This window comes from Triturus cristatus, chromosome 1_1 (assembly GCF_964204655.1).
Source record: "Triturus cristatus chromosome 1_1, aTriCri1.1, whole genome shotgun sequence".
Taxonomy (NCBI): Eukaryota; Metazoa; Chordata; class Amphibia; order Caudata; family Salamandridae; genus Triturus; species Triturus cristatus.
Window position 1 is genome coordinate 1,049,042,011 of NC_140579.1, and position 15,467 is coordinate 1,049,057,477.

Below are 15,467 nucleotides of genomic sequence, written 5' to 3' on the forward strand. Positions count from 1 at the left end.
GGGTGGGTGGCTGGCTGGCTGTGGGTGGGTGGGTGGCTGGCTGTGGCTGGCTGTGGGTGGGTGGGTGGGTGGCTGTGGGTGGGTGGGTGGGTGGGTGGCTGTGGGTGGGTGGGTGGCTGGCTGTGGGTGGGTGGCTGGCTGTGGGTGGGTGGGTGGGTGGCTGGCTGTGGGTGGGTGGGTGGGTGGCTGGCTGTGGGTGGGTGGCTGGCTGTGGGTGGGTGGGTGGCTGGCTGTGGGTGGGTGGCTGGCTGGCTGTGTGTGGGTGGGTTGGTGGGTGTGGGTGGGTGGCTGGCTGTGGGTGGGTGTGGGTGGGTGGGTGGCTGGGTGTGGGTGGGTGTGGGTGGGTGGGTGGCTGGCTGTGGGTGGGTGGGTGGCTGGCTGTGGGTGGGTGGGTGGCTGTGGGTGGGTGGGTGGGTGGCTGTGGGTGGGTGGGTGGGTGGGTGGCTGGCTGTGGGTGGGTGGGTGGCTGGCTGTGGGTGGGTGGGTGGCTGGCTGTGGGTGGGTGGGTGGGTGGCTGGCTGGCTGTGGGTGGGTGGGTGGCTGGCTGTGGGTGGGTGGGTGGGTGGGTGGCTGGCTGTGGGTGGGTGGGTGGCTGGCTGTGGGTGGGTGGCTGGCTGGCTGTGGGTGGGTGGGTGGCTGGCTGTGTGTGGGTGGGTGGGTGGCTGTGGGTGGGTGGGTGGCTGGCTGGCTGTGGGTGGGTGGGTGGGTGGCTGTGGGTGGGTGGCTGGCTGGCTGTGGGTGGGTGGCTGGCTGGCTGTGGGTGGGTGGGTGGGTGGCTGTGGGTGGCTGGCTGGCTGGCTGTGGGTGGGTGGGTGGGTGGCTGTGGGTGGCTGGCTGGCTGGCTGTGTGTGGGTGGGTGGGTGGCTGTGTGTGGGTGGGTGGGTGGCTGGCTGTGTGTGGGTGGGTGGGTGGCTGGCTGTGGGTGGGTGGGTGGCTGGCTGTGTGGGTGGGTGGGTGGCTGGCTGGCTGTGTGTGGGTGGGTGGGTGGCTGGCTGTGTGGGTGGGTGGGTGGCTGGCTGTGTGTGGGTGGGTGGGTGGCTGGCTGTGTGTGGGTGGGTGGCTGGCTGTGTGTGGGTGGGTGGGTGGGTGGCTGTGGGTGGGTGGGTGGCTGTGGGTGGGTGGGTGGCTGGCGGTGGGTGGGTGGGTGGCGGTGGGTGGGTGGGTGGGTGGCGGTGGGTGGGTGGGTGGCTGTGGGTGGGTGGGTGGCTGTGGGTGGGTGGGTGGCTGGCTGTGGGTGGGTGGGTGGGTGGCTGGCTGTGGGTGGGTGGGTGGGTGGCTGGCTGTGGGTGGGTGGGTGGGTGGGTGGGTGGCTGGCTATGTGTGGGTGGGTGGCTGGCTGGCTGGCTGGGTGGGTGGGTGGGTGTGGGTGGGTGGGTGGGTGTGGGTGGGTGGGTGGCTGGGTGTGGGTGGGTGGGTGGGTGTGGGTGGGTGGGTGGCTGGCTGTGGGTGGGTGGCTGGCTGTGGGTGTGGGTGTGGGTGGGTGTGGGTGGGTGGGTGTGGGTGGGTGGCTGGCTGTGGGTGGGTGTGGGTGGGTGGCTGGCTGTGGGTGGGTGTGGGTGGGTGGCTGGCTGTGGGTGGGTGTGGGTGGGTGGCTGGCTGTGGGTGGGTGGGTGGGTGGCTGGCTGTGGGTGGCTGGCTGGCTGTGGGTGGGTGGGTGGCTGGCTGTGGGTGGGTGGGTGGGTGGGTGGGTGGGTGGCTGTGGGTGGCTGGCTGTGGGTGGCTGTGGGTGGCTGGCTGTGGGTGGGTGGGTGGGTGGCTGGCTGTGGGTGGGTGGGTGGCTGGCGGTGGGTGGGTGGGTGGGTGGGTGGGTGGCTGGCGGTGTGTGGGTGGGTGGGTGGCTGGCGGTGGGTGGGTGGGTGGCTGGCTGGCTGTGGGTGGGTGGGTGGGTGGGTGGCTGGCTGTGTGTGGGTGGGTGGGTGGCTGGCTGTGTGTGGGTGGGTGGGTGGCTGGCTGTGTGTGGGTGGGTGGGTGGCTGTGGGTGGGTGGCTGGCTGGCGGTGGGTGGGTGGGTGGCTGTGTGTGGGTGGGTGGCTGGCTGGCTGTGGGTGGGTGGGTGGCTGGCTGTGGGTGGGTGGGTGGCTGGCTGTGTGTGGGTGGGTGGCTGGCTGTGTGTGGGTGGGTGGGTGGCTGTGTGTGGGTGGGTGGCTGGCTGTGGGTGGGTGGGTGGCTGGCGTGGGTGGGTGGGTGGGTGGCTGGCTGTGTGTGTGTGGGTGGGTGGCTGGCTGTGTGTGGGTGGGTGGGTGGCTGGCTGTGTGTGGGTGGGTGGGTGGCTGGCTGTGTGTGGGTGGGTGGGTGGCTGGCTGTGTGTGGGTGGGTGGCTGGCTGGCTGTGTGTGGGTGGCTGGCTGTGTGTGGGTGGGTGGGTGGCTGGCTGTGTGTGGGTGGGTGGGTGGGTGGCTGGCTGTGTGTGGGTGGGTGGCTGGCTGTGTGTGGGTGGGTGGGTGGCTGGCTGTGTGTGGGTGGGTGGGTGGCTGGCTGTGGGTGGGTGGGTGGCTGGCTGTGGGTGGGTGGGTGGCTGGCTGTGGGTGGGTGGGTGGCTGGCTGTGGGTGGGTGGGTGGGTGGCTGTGGGTGGCTGTGGGTGGGTGGCTGGCTGTGGGTGGCTGGCTGTGGGTGGCTGGCTGTGGGTGGCTGGCTGTGGGTGGGTGGCTGTGGGTGGGTGGCTGGCTGTGGGTGGCTGGCTGTGGGTGGCTGGCTGTGGGTGGGTGGCTGTGGGTGGGTGGCTGTGGGTGGCTGGCTGTGGGTGGCTGGCTGTGGGTGGCTGGCTGTGGGTGGGTGGCTGTGGGTGGGTGGCTGTGGGTGGGTGGCTGTGGCTGGCTGTGGGTGGCTGGCTGTGGGTGGCTGGCTGTGGGTGGGTGGCTGTGGCTGGCTGGCTGTGGGTGGGTGGCTGTGGGTGGCTGGCTGTGGGTGGGTGGCTGTGGGTGGGTGGCTGTGGGTGGGTGGGTGGCTGTGGGTGGGTGGCTGTGGGTGGGTGGCTGTGGGTGGCTGTGGGTGGGTGGCTGTGGGTGGGTGGCTGTGGGTGGCTGGCTGTGGGTGGGTGGCTGTGGGTGGCTGGCTGGCTGTGGGTGGGTGGGTGGCTGTGGGTGGCTGTGGGTGGGTGGGTGGGTGGCTGTGGGTGGGTGGGTGGCTGGCTGTGGGTGGGTGGGTGGGTGGGTGGGTGGCTGTGGGTGGGTGGCTGGCTGTGGGTGGGTGGGTGGCTGGCTGTGGGTGGGTGGGTGGGTGGCTGTGGGTGGGTGGGTGGGTGGGTGGCTGTGGGTGGGTGGGTGGGTGGGTGGCGGTGGGTGGGTGGGTGGGTGGGTGGCGGTGGGTGGGTGGGTGGGTGGGTGGGTGGGTGGGTGGCTGTGGGTGGGTGGGTGGGTGGGTGGCTGTGGGTGGGTGGGTGGCTGGCTGTGGGTGGGTGGGTGGCTGGCTGTGTGTGGGTGGCTGGCTGGCTGGCTGGGTGGGTGTGGGTGGGTGTGTGGGTGTGGGTGGGTGGGTGTGGGTGTGGGTGGGTGGGTGGGTGGGTGTGGGTGGGTGGGTGTGGGTGGGTGGGTGGGTGGCTGTGGGTGGGTGGCTGGCTGTGGGTGGGTGTGGGTGGGTGGCTGTGGGTGGGTGGCTGTGGGTGGGTGTGGGTGGGTGGCTGTGGGTGGGTGTGGGTGGGTGGCGGTGGGTGGGTGTGGGTGGCTGGCTGTGGGTGGGTGGCTGGCTGGCTGTGGGTGGGTGGGTGGCTGGCTGTGGGTGGGTGGGTGGGTGGGTGGCTGGCTGTGGGTGGGTGGGTGGGTGGCTGTGGGTGGCTGGGTGGGTGGCTGGCTGGCTGTGGGTGGGTGGCTGGCTGTGGGTGGGTGGGTGGCTGGCTGTGGGTGGGTGGGTGGGTGGCTGGCTGTGTGTGGGTGGGTGGGTGGCTGGGTGGGTGGGTGGCTGGGTGGGTGGCTGGCTGTGTGTGGGTGGGTGGCTGGCTGTGGGTGGGTGGCTGGCTGGCTGTGGGTGGGTGGGTGGGTGGGTGGGTGGGTGGCTGGCTGTGGGTGGGTGGCTGGCTGGCTGGCTGTGTGTGGGTGGGTGGGTGGCTGGCTGTGGGTGGGTGGGTGGCTGGCTGTGTGTGGGTGGGTGGGTGGGTGGGTGGCTGTGTGTGGGTGGGTGGGTGGCTGGCTGTGTGTGGGTGGGTGGCTGGCTGTGGGTGGGTGGGTGGCTGGCTGGCTGTGGGTGGGTGGGTGGCTGGCTGTGGGTGGGTGGCTGGCTGTGGGTGTGGGTGGGTGGCTGGCTGTGGGTGGGTGTGGGTGGGTGGGTGTGTGTGGGTGGGTGTGGGTGGGTGGGTGTGGGTGGCTGGCTGTGGGTGGGTGTGGGTGGGTGGGTGTGGGTGGGTGGGTGTGGGTGGGTGGGTGTGGGTGGGTGGCTGGCTGTGGGTGGGTGGGTGGCTGTGGGTGGGTGGGTGGCTGGCTGGCTGTGGGTGGGTGGGTGGCTGGCTGTGGCTGGCTGTGGGTGGGTGGGTGGCTGGGTGGCTGGCTGTGGGTGGGTGGGTGGCTGTGGGTGGGTGGGTGGCTGGCTGTGGGTGGGTGGGTGGGTGGCTGGCTGTGGGTGGGTGGGTGGGTGGGTGGGTGGGTGGCTGGCTGTGGGTGGGTGGGTGGCTGGCTGGCTGTGTGTGGGTGGGTTGGTGGGTGTGGGTGGGTGGCTGGCTGTGGGTGGGTGTGGGTGGGTGGCTGGGTGTGGGTGGGTGGGTGTGGGTGGGTGTGGGTGGGTGGGTGTGGGTGGGTGTGGGTGGGTGGCTGGCTGTGGGTGGGTGTGGGTGGGTGGCTGGCTGTGGGTGGGTGGGTGGCTGGCTGTGGGTGGGTGGGTGGGTGGCTGGCTGTGGGTGGGTGGGTGGCTGGCTGTGGCTGGCTGTGGGTGGGTGGGTGGGTGGGTGGCTGGCTGTGGGTGGGTGGGTGGGTGGCTGTGGGTGGCTGGCTGTGGGTGGGTGGGTGGCTGGCTGTGGGTGGGTGGGTGGCTGGCTGTGGGTGGGTGGCTGGCTGTGGGTGGGTGGGTGGCTGGCTGTGGGTGGGTGGGTGGCTGGCTGGCTGGCTGTGGGTGGGTGGGTGGGTGGCTGGCTGTGGGTGGGTGGGTGGCTGTGGGTGGGTGGCTGGCTGGCTGTGGGTGGGTGGGTGGCTGTGGGTGGGTGGCTGGCTGGCTGTGGGTGGGTGGGTGGCTGGCTGGCTGGCTGGCTGGCTGGCTGGCTGGCTGTGGGTGGGTGGGTGGGTGGCTGTGGGTGGCTGGCTGGCTGGCTGTGTGTGGGTGGGTGGGTGGCTGTGTGTGGGTGGGTGGGTGGCTGTGGGTGGGTGGGTGGCTGGCTGTGGGTGGGTGGGTGGCTGGCTGTGGGTGGGTGGGTGGGTGGCTGGCTGTGGGTGGGTGGGTGGGTGGGTGGCTGTGGGTGGGTGGGTGGCTGGCTGTGGGTGGGTGGGTGGGTGGGTGGCGGTGGGTGGGTGGGTGGCTGGCTGTGGGTGGGTGGGTGGGTGGCTGGCTGTGGGTGGGTGGGTGGCTGTGGGTGGGTGGCTGTGGGTGGCTGGGTGGGTGGCTGTGGGTGGCTGGGTGGGTGGCTGTGGGTGGCTGGGTGGGTGGCTGTGGGTGGCTGGGTGGGTGGCTGTGGGTGGCTGGGTGTGGGTGGGTGGGTGGGTGGGTGTCGGTGGGTGGCTGGGTGGCTGGGTGGCGGTGGGTGGGTGGGTGGGTGGCTGTGGGTGGCTGTGGGTGGGTGGCTGGCTGTGGGTGGCTGGCTGTGGGTGGGTGGCTGTGGGTGGGTGGGTGGCTGTGGGTGGCTGTGGGTGGCTGTGGGTGGCTGTGGGTGGCTGGCTGTGGGTGGCTGGCTGTGGGTGGGTGGCTGTGGGTGGGTGGCTGTGGCTGGCTGGCTGTGGGTGGCTGGCTGTGGGTGGCTGGCTGTGGGTGGGTGGCTGTGGCTGGCTGGCTGTGGGTGGGTGGCTGTGGGTGGCTGGCTGTGGGTGGGTGGCTGTGGGTGGGTGGCTGTGGGTGGGTGGGTGGCTGTGGGTGGCTGTGGGTGGGTGGCTGTGGGTGGGTGGCTGTGGGTGGGTGGCTGTGGCTGGCTGTGGGTGGGTGGCTGTGGGTGGCTGGCTGTGGGTGGGTGGCTGTGGGTGGCTGGCTGTGGGTGGGTGGGTGGCTGTGGGTGGGTGGGTGGCTGTGGGTGGCTGTGGGTGGGTGGGTGGGTGGCTGTGGGTGGGTGGGTGGCTGGCTGTGGGTGGGTGGGTGGGTGGCTGGCTGTGGGTGGGTGGGTGGCTGGCTGTGGGTGGGTGGGTGGGTGGCTGGCTGTGGGTGGGTGGGTGGCTGGCTGTGGGTGGGTGGCTGTGGGTGGGTGGGTGGGTGGCTGTGGGTGGGTGGGTGGGTGGGTGGCTGTGGGTGGGTGGGTGGCTGTGGGTGGGTGGGTGGCTGGGTGGGTGGGTGGGTGGCTGGGTGGGTGGGTGGGTGGCTGGCTGTGGGTGGGTGGGTGGCTGGCTGTGGGTGGGTGGGTGGGTGGCTGGCTGGCTGGCTGGGTGGGTGTGGGTGGGTGGGTGGGTGTGGGTGTGGGTGGGTGGGTGGGTGGGTGTGGGTGTGGGTGGGTGTGGGTGGGTGGGTGGCTGTGGGTGGGTGGCTGGCTGTGGGTGGGTGTGGGTGGGTGGCTGTGGGTGGGTGTGGGTGGGTGGCTGTGGGTGGGTGTGGGTGGGTGGGTGGCGGTGGGTGGGTGTGGGTGGGTGGGTGGCTGGCTGTGGGTGGGTGGCTGGCTGGCTGTGGGTGGGTGGGTGGCTGGCTGTGGGTGGGTGGGTGGGTGGGTGGCTGGCTGTGGGTGGGTGGGTGGCTGTGGGTGGCTGGCTGGCTGTGGGTGGGTGGGTGGCTGGCTGTGGGTGGGTGGGTGGGTGGCTGGCTGTGTGTGGGTGGGTGGGTGGCTGGCTGTGTGTGGGTGGGTGGCTGGCTGTGGGTGGGTGGGTGGCTGGCTGTGGGTGGGTGGCTGGCTGGCTGGCTGTGTGTGTGTGGGTGGGTGGGTGGCTGGCTGTGTGTGGGTGGGTGGCTGGCTGTGGGTGGCTGGCTGTGGGTGGGTGGGTGGCTGTGTGTGGGTGGGTGGGTGGCTGGCTGGCTGTGTGTGGGTGGGTGGGTGGCTGGCTGGCTGTGTGTGGGTGGGTGGGTGGCTGGCTGTGTGTGGGTGGGTGGCTGGCTGTGGGTGGGTGGGTGGCTGGCTGTGTGTGGGTGGGTGGCTGGCTGTGGGTGGGTGGCTGGCTGTGGGTGGGTGGCTGGCTGTGGGTGTGGGTGGGTGGCTGGCTGTGGGTGGGTGTGGGTGGGTGGGTGTGTGTGGGTGGGTGTGGGTGGGTGGGTGGCTGGCTGTGGGTGTGGGTGGGTGGGTGTGGGTGGGTGGGTGTGGGTGGGTGGCTGGCTGTGGGTGGGTGTGGGTGGGTGGCTGGCTGTGGGTGGGTGGGTGGGTGGCTGTGGGTGGGTGGGTGGCTGGCTGGCTGGCTGTGGGTGGGTGGGTGGCTGGCTGTGGCTGGCTGTGGGTGGGTGGGTGGCTGGCTGTGGGTGGGTGGGTGGGTGGGTGGCTGTGGGTGGGTGGGTGGCTGGCTGTGGGTGGGTGGCTGGGTGGGTGGCTGGCTGTGGGTGGGTGGGTGGGTGGCTGTGGGTGGGTGGGTGGCTGGCTGTGGGTGGGTGGGTGGCTGGCTGTGGGTGGGTGGGTGGCTGGCTGGCTGTGTGTGGGTGGGTTGGTGGGTGTGGGTGGGTGGCTGGCTGTGGGTGGGTGTGGGTGGGTGGGTGGCTGGGTGTGGGTGGGTGTGGGTGGGTGGGTGGCTGGCTGTGGGTGGGTGGGTGGCTGGCTGTGGGTGGGTGGGTGGCTGTGGGTGGGTGGGTGGGTGGCTGGCTGGCTGTGGGTGGGTGGGTGGCTGTGGGTGGGTGGCTGGCTGTGGGTGGGTGGGTGGCTGGCTGTGGGTGGGTGGGTGGCTGGCTGGCTGTGTGTGGGTGGGTTGGTGGGTGTGGGTGGGTGGCTGGCTGTGGGTGGGTGTGGGTGGGTGGGTGGCTGGGTGTGGGTGGGTGGGTGTGGGTGGGTGGGTGTGGGTGGGTGTGGGTGGGTGGCTGGCTGTGGGTGGGTGTGGGTGGGTGGCTGGCTGTGGGTGGGTGGGTGGCTGGCTGGCTGTGGGTGGGTGGGTGGCTGGCTGTGGCTGGCTGTGGGTGGGTGGGTGGGTGGGTGGCTGGCTGGCTGTGGGTGGGTGGGTGGGTGGGTGGCTGTGGGTGGCTGGCTGTGGGTGGGTGGGTGGCTGGCTGTGGGTGGGTGGGTGGGTGGCTGGCTGTGGGTGGGTGGGTGGCTGGCTGTGGGTGGGTGGGTGGGTGGCTGGCTGTGGGTGGGTGGGTGGGTGGCTGGCTGTGGGTGGGTGGCTGGCTGGCTGTGGGTGGGTGGGTGGCTGGCTGTGTGTGGGTGGGTGGGTGGGTGGCTGTGGGTGGGTGGGTGGGTGGCTGTGGGTGGGTGGCTGGCTGGCTGTGGGTGGGTGGGTGGGTGGCTGTGGGTGGGTGGGTGGGTGGCTGTGGGTGGGTGGCTGGCTGGCTGTGGGTGGGTGGCTGGCTGGCTGTGGGTGGGTGGGTGGGTGGGTGGCTGTGGGTGGCTGGCTGGCTGGCTGTGGGTGGGTGGCTGTGGGTGGCTGGCTGGCTGGCTGTGTGTGGGTGGGTGGGTGGCTGTGTGTGGGTGGGTGGGTGTCTGGCTGTGTGTGGGTGGGTGGCTGGCTGTGTGTGGGTGGGTGGCTGGCTGTGTGGGTGGGTGGGTGGCTGGCTGTGTGGGTGGGTGGGTGGCTGGCTGGCTGTGTGTGGGTGGGTGGGTGGCTGGCTGTGTGTGGGTGGGTGGGTGGCTGGCTGTGTGTGGGTGGGTGGGTGGCTGGCTGTGTGTGGGTGGGTGGCTGGCTGTGTGTGGGTGGGTGGGTGGGTGGCTGTGGGTGGGTGGGTGGCTGTGGGTGGGTGGGTGGCTGGCGGTGGGTGGGTGGGTGGGTGGCTGTGGGTGGCTGGCGGTGGGTGGGTGGCTGTGGGTGGGTGGGTGGCTGTGGGTGGGTGGGTGGGTGGGTGGCTGTGGGTGGGTGGCTGTGGGTGGGTGGGTGGCTGGCTGTGGGTGGGTGGGTGGCTGGCTGTGGGTGGGTGGGTGGCTGGCTGTGGGTGGGTGGGTGGGTGGGTGGCTGGCTATGTGTGGGTGGGTGGCTGGCTGGGTGGGTGGGTGGGTGTGGGTGGGTGGGTGGGTGTGGGTGGGTGGGTGGCTGGCTGTGGGTGGGTGGCTGGCTGTGGGTGTGGGTGTGGGTGGGTGTGGGTGGGTGTGGGTGGGTGGCTGGCTGTGGGTGGGTGTGGGTGGGTGGCTGGCTGTGGGTGGGTGTGGGTGGGTGGGTGGCTGTGGGTGGGTGTGGGTGGGTGGGTGGGTGGGTGTGGGTGGGTGTGGGTGGGTGGCTGGCTGTGGGTGGGTGTGGGTGGGTGGCTGGCTGTGGGTGGGTGGGTGGGTGGCTGGCTGTGGGTGGGTGGGTGGCTGGCTGGCTGTGGGTGGGTGGGTGGCTGGCTGTGGGTGGGTGGGTGGGTGGGTGGCTGTGGGTGGGTGGGTGGGTGGCTGTGGGTGGCTGGCTGTGGGTGGGTGGGTGGCTGGCGGTGGGTGGGTGGGTGGGTGGCTGGCTGTGTGTGGGTGGGTGGCTGGCGGTGGGTGGGTGGGTGGGTGGCTGGCTGTGTGTGGGTGGGTGGGTGGCTGGCTGTGTGTGGGTGGGTGGGTGGCTGGCTGTGTGTGGGTGGGTGGGTGGCTGTGGGTGGGTGGCTGGCTGGCTGTGGGTGGGTGGGTGGGTGGCTGTGTGTGGGTGGGTGGCTGGCTGGCTGTGGGTGGGTGGGTGGCTGGCTGTGTGTGGGTGGGTGGCTGGCTGTGTGTGGGTGGGTGGGTGGCTGTGTGTGGGTGGGTGGGTGGCTGGCTGTGGGTGGGTGGGTGGCTGGCGTGGGTGGGTGGGTGGGTGGGTGGCTGGCTGTGTGTGGGTGGGTGGCTGGCTGTGTGTGGGTGGGTGGGTGGCTGGCTGTGTGTGGGTGGGTGGGTGGCTGGCTGTGGGTGGGTGGCTGGCTGTGTGTGGGTGGGTGGGTGGCTGGCTGTGGGTGGGTGGGTGGGTGGCTGGCTGTGGGTGGGTGGGTGGGTGGGTGGCTGTGTGTGGGTGGGTGGGTGGCTGGCTGTGTGTGGGTGGGTGGGTGGCTGGCTGTGTGTGGGTGGGTGGGTGGCTGGCTGTGTGTGGGTGGGTGGCTGGCTGTGTGTGGGTGGGTGGCTGGCTGTGTGTGGGTGGGTGGGTGGCTGGCTGTGGGTGGGTGGGTGGCTGGCTGTGGGTGGGTGGGTGGCTGGCTGTGGGTGGGTGGGTGGCTGGCTGGCTGGCTGTGGGTGGGTGGGTGGGTGGCTGGCTGTGGGTGGGTGGGTGGCTGGCTGTGGGTGGGTGGCTGGCTGTGTGTGGGTGGGTGGCTGGCTGTGTGTGGGTGGGTGGGTGGCTGTGTGTGGGTGGGTGGGTGGCTGTGTGTGGGTGGGTGGCTGTGTGTGTATGTGTGTGGGTGGGTGGCTGTGTGTGTGTGTGTGGGTGGGTGGCTGTGTGTGTGGGGGTGGGGGTGGCTCTGTGTGTGGGGGTGGGGGTGGCTCTGTGTGTGGGGGTGGGGGTGGCTCTGTGTGTGGGGGTGGGGGTGGCTCTGTGTGTGGGGGTGGGGGTGGCTCTGTGGGGGTGGCTCTGTGTGTGTGGGGGTGGCTCTGTGTGTGGGTGGCTCTGTGTGTGGGTGGCTCTGTGTGTGTGAGGGGGTGGCTTTTTTTGTAGGTGGCTCTATGCGTGGTGGGTCTGGCTGTCAGTGTGTGTGGGGGTGGCTCTATGGGTGGCTGTGTGTGGGTGTAAATGCAATCGGTCTTGCATTTGAGAGTGATTAAGCTATTGACATTGTAAATAACAATGCCATTTCTTTAAATGTTTTAAAAACAAAAACATAAACAAAAATAATGTCATGAGCAATGCCAATAGCTTTAACTTGAACAATGCCGAGACCATTGCATTGTAAATGCTTGTTTTTTAAATGCAGCCCGTTTTCCTTAAAGGAAAACGGGTGGCAAAAATTTCAAACTCATCTTAAAAAAAAAAAAAAAGACATAGATAAGGGGGGTAAAGGCAAGGACGGGGAGATTTTGACGGACACGAAGGGGACAGTTGACGCAAAAGCAGGGGACGGGGAGACAAAAATTGGAAAGTAAGGAGCCCAAGATAAAACGTTTACCGTATATGGGGGTAACAAAACCCTTGGGAGCGCATTTGATGCTGGCAACTAAAGAGCGGCTATGGAAAGGGGAATATGTAGAGATGCTTAAACTGCGGCAAAGGGAAGTGCGGGCAAAGGAGGGCTCTCAGGAGGAGGAATTTGAACTGGCAAAGCGGCCTAAGGTGCCGTTGACGATAGAAAACTGGACGGCTGCTTTCCTCAGTTACGCAAGTGTGTATTGTGAGAAATTCCCAGAGAGGCCAGTGGCCATGTTTAAATACATGGATGTCATACGGAAAGAGCAATTTACGGGGGGGGGGGATATGCCTGGGCTCAGTATGAAGAGGAGTTCCGGGCGCGCATGGCCTGGGACACAGAGGCAAAGTGGGGTGCGCTGGATACAGATTTGTGGCAGCATACGATGGGGCTAGCGGGGTCTGGGAAGACAATCTTCACGGCCAGCGGGCTACCGCTCTTGTATCGGAGTTTTCGAGGGGCCCCCACCCGAGGAGGGGTGGGGGGTGCAGGGTGCAGGCAGGGGGCAGGCTGGTGTGAAGGGAACCTGCTGGGACTACAATAAGGGGATGTGCACACAGGAGTATTGCCGTTTCCGGCATGAATGCTCCGGATGCGGAAAGAGACGTGCACTGGTCAGATGTTGGGGGGCACAGGGTCAATCGCAGGGAGGTCAGCAGTGGCAGTCGGGAGCTTTTACAGCAGGGGGGCCAGCAGCAGCAACAGCAGTCGGAAGGGGGGAGGAGGGCGAAGGGGCATGGGCCAAAGGGCACATACTCCGGTTAACATGGAGAATTGATTGGGGGCCTTGCAGGGGTATCCGGAGAGGGCGGCGGCGGAGCGATTACAGTGGGGGTTGCTTGGGGGTTTTCGACTGGGGTACGAGGGCCCACGGGTGCGGCGATGGGAGGACAATTTGAGATCTGCGCAGGGGCACTCGCAGGTAGTGCAAGCAAAACTGGGCAAGGAGGTACAGGAGGGCCGCATGGCGGGTCCCTTTCAGGATTGGCCGTGGCCTAATTTGATTGGGTCACCCATTGGTGTGGTGCCCAAAAAGGAGCAGGGACAGTTTAGCTTCATACAGCATTTGTCATGGCCGGAAGGAGGGTCGGTCAATGACTTTATTGAGGAAAGTGCGGCCACTGTATCTTACTCCTCTGACGTGGCGATGTCAGCTTTCCGGCGGCTGCCGGTTCATCCAGATGACTGGGATCTGTTGGGCATACAATTCGGCGGTCACTGGTACGTGGACAAAGCGTTGCCGAGGGGCTGCTCCATGTCTTGCCCACTTTTTGAATGTTCGGCATGTTCCTACAATGGTTTTTTAAGGAACGGACGGGTCACCAAGGGGTTACGCACTACCTGGATGACTTCTTTTGTTGGCACCTCAGACTCCACGGACTGCCAGAAGGCGCTGGACAGTTTCAATGAGATCATGAGGGAAAGGGGCGTGCCGCTGGCCCCAGAGACAACAAAAGGGCCCAGCACGGCACTGGCCTTTTTAGGCATCGAATTGGATTCAGGTTTGATGGAGGCACGCCTTCTGGCGGAGAAAAAGCAGCAAATGTTGGGGCTGCTAGCAAATGTTTTGGTGAAACGGAAAGGGACGGTAAGGGACATTCAGGTATTGCTGGGACACCTCAATTCTGACTGTAGGTTGGTCAGAGTAGGGCGGATGTTCTGTAGGCGAGCTTGGGAGGGGCAGAGGCCCCCACATCGGGTATACAGTGAGGGAGGATGCAGAGCAGTTACGATTGGGGTTTCTTGAGGTTTTCAGACTGGGGAAGGAGGGCCCACGGGTGCGGAGATGGGCGGACAATTTGAGATCAGCACGGGAGTACTCTCCGGTAGTGCAAGCTGAACTGGACAACGAGGTACAGGAGGGCCGCATGGCGGGTCCCTTTTAGGATGGACCGTGGCCTAATTTGATTGTGTCACACATTGGAGTGGTGCCCAAAAAGGAGCTGGGGCAGTTTCGCCTCATACAGCATTTGTCATGGCCGGAAGGAGGGTCGGTCAATGACTTTATTGACGGAAGTGCGGCCACTATCTTATTCTTCTGTTGACGTGGCTATGTCACTGGTGGTGACCGCGGGCGCAACAGCGCAGATGGCAAAGTGCGACATGGAGTCAGGTTTCCAGCTGCTGCCAGCTCATCCAGATGACTGGGATCTGTTGGGCATACAATTCGGCGGTCACTGGTACGTGGACAAAGCGTTGCCGAGGGGCTGCTCCATGTCTTGCCCACTTTTTGAATGTTCGGCATGTTCCTACAATGGTTTTTTAAGGAACGGACGGGTCACCAAGGGGTTACGCACTACCTGGATGACTTCTTTTGTTGGCACCTCAGACTCCACGGACTGCCAGAAGGCGCTGGACAGTTTCAATGAGATCATGAGGGAAAGGGGCGTGCCGCTGGCCCCAGAGACAACAAAAGGGCCCAGCACGGCACTGGCCTTTTTAGGCATCGAATTGGATTCAGGTTTGATGGAGGCACGCCTTCTGGCGGAGAAAAAGCAGCAAATGTTGGGGCTGCTAGCAAATGTTTTGGTGAAACGGAAAGGGACGGTAAGGGACATTCAGGTATTGCTGGGACACCTCAATTCTGACTGTAGGTTGGTCAGAGTAGGGCGGATGTTCTGTAGGCGACTGGGGGCGAGCTTGGGAGGGGCAGAGGCCCCCACATCGGGTATACAGTGAGGGAGGATGCAGAGCAGTTACGATTGGGGTTTCTTGAGGTTTTCAGACTGGGGAAGGAGGGCCCACGGGTGCGGAGATGGGCGGACAATTTGAGATCAGCACGGGAGTACTCTCCGGTAGTGCAAGCTGAACTGGACAACGAGGTACAGGAGGGCCGCATGGCGGGTCCCTTTTAGGATGGACCGTGGCCTAATTTGATTGTGTCACACATTGGAGTGGTGCCCAAAAAGGAGCTGGGGCAGTTTCGCCTCATACAGCATTTGTCATGGCCGGAAGGAGGGTCGGTCAATGACTTTATTGACGGAAGTGCGGCCACTATCTTATTCTTCTGTTGACGTGGCTATGTCACTGGTGGTGACCGCGGGCGCAACAGCGCAGATGGCAAAGTGCGACATGGAGTCAGGTTTCCAGCTGCTGCCAGCTCATACAGATGACTGGGATCTGTTGGGCATACAAGGCGGCGGGTAATGGTACGTGGACAAAGCGTTGCCGATGGGCTGCTCCATGTCTTGCGCACTTTTTGAATGTTTCAGCACGTTCCTACAATGGGTGTTTACGGAACGGACGGGTCGCCAAGGAGTTACGCACTACCTGGATGACTTCTTTTTCATGGGTACCTCAGACTCCACGGACTGCCAGAAGGCTCTGGACAGTTTCAATGGGATCATCAGGGAAATGGGTGTGCCGCTGGTCCCAGAGGACACAAAGGGGCCCAGCACGGCACTGGCTTTGTTAGGCATGGAATTGGAGTCAGGTTTGATGGAGGCACGTCTTCCGGCGGGTAAATAAAAAGAAAAAAAAGAAAAAGAAAAAATAAATGTTTTATATATATATATATATATATATATATATATATATATATATATATAGCAGCAAATGTTGGGGCTGCTAGCAAAGGTTTTGGCAAAACAGAAAGTGACGGTTAGGGATATTCAAATACTGCTGGGACATCTCAATTTGGCCTGTCGGGTGGTCAGAGTAGGGCGGGGCGTGAAGGCTTCTCGGCTGTTAGCGGTACTGAGGGAAGCGCTGAGTAGACTGGGAATCGATGGAAAGGGGTTTGGCACGCATTCATTTCGGACGGGGGCGGCGGCAGCGGCCCATGCTAGGGGTTGGGGGCGAGGGGACGTTAGGAAGTTGGGTAGGTGGTCATCGGACTACTAGCAGCGTTAGGTGCGCGGCGACGCAGGGGGAGGTGAAAGAAAAAAAAAAGCAGGTGGTCGGTGTTTTTTTCCCTTGTGTTCATCCTCGTTTCTCTTTTCAGGTTCGGTTATGGGTCCCCTCGCCAGGGAGATGTCCATTTGGATTGGGGGACATTCTTTTGTGACGTAGGAGGAGGTCCAGGTTCGCTCGAGTTACTTTGGGGACAGCCGGGGTTTTCATAAAGATCAGTTTTCTGGGGCCTGGAGGGGTAGGGGCGGCATGCGTTGGAAGGAGCTGGTGTCGGTGTCGAACGGGATTGTAAGGGCTGGTAGGTGCCCGGACGTATTGGTTTTGTATTTGGGGGAAAATGAAAGTCAGGGATACGGGTTTGGCGCTGAGGCGGGCTAGGAAGGGGGACCTGGTGTTGAT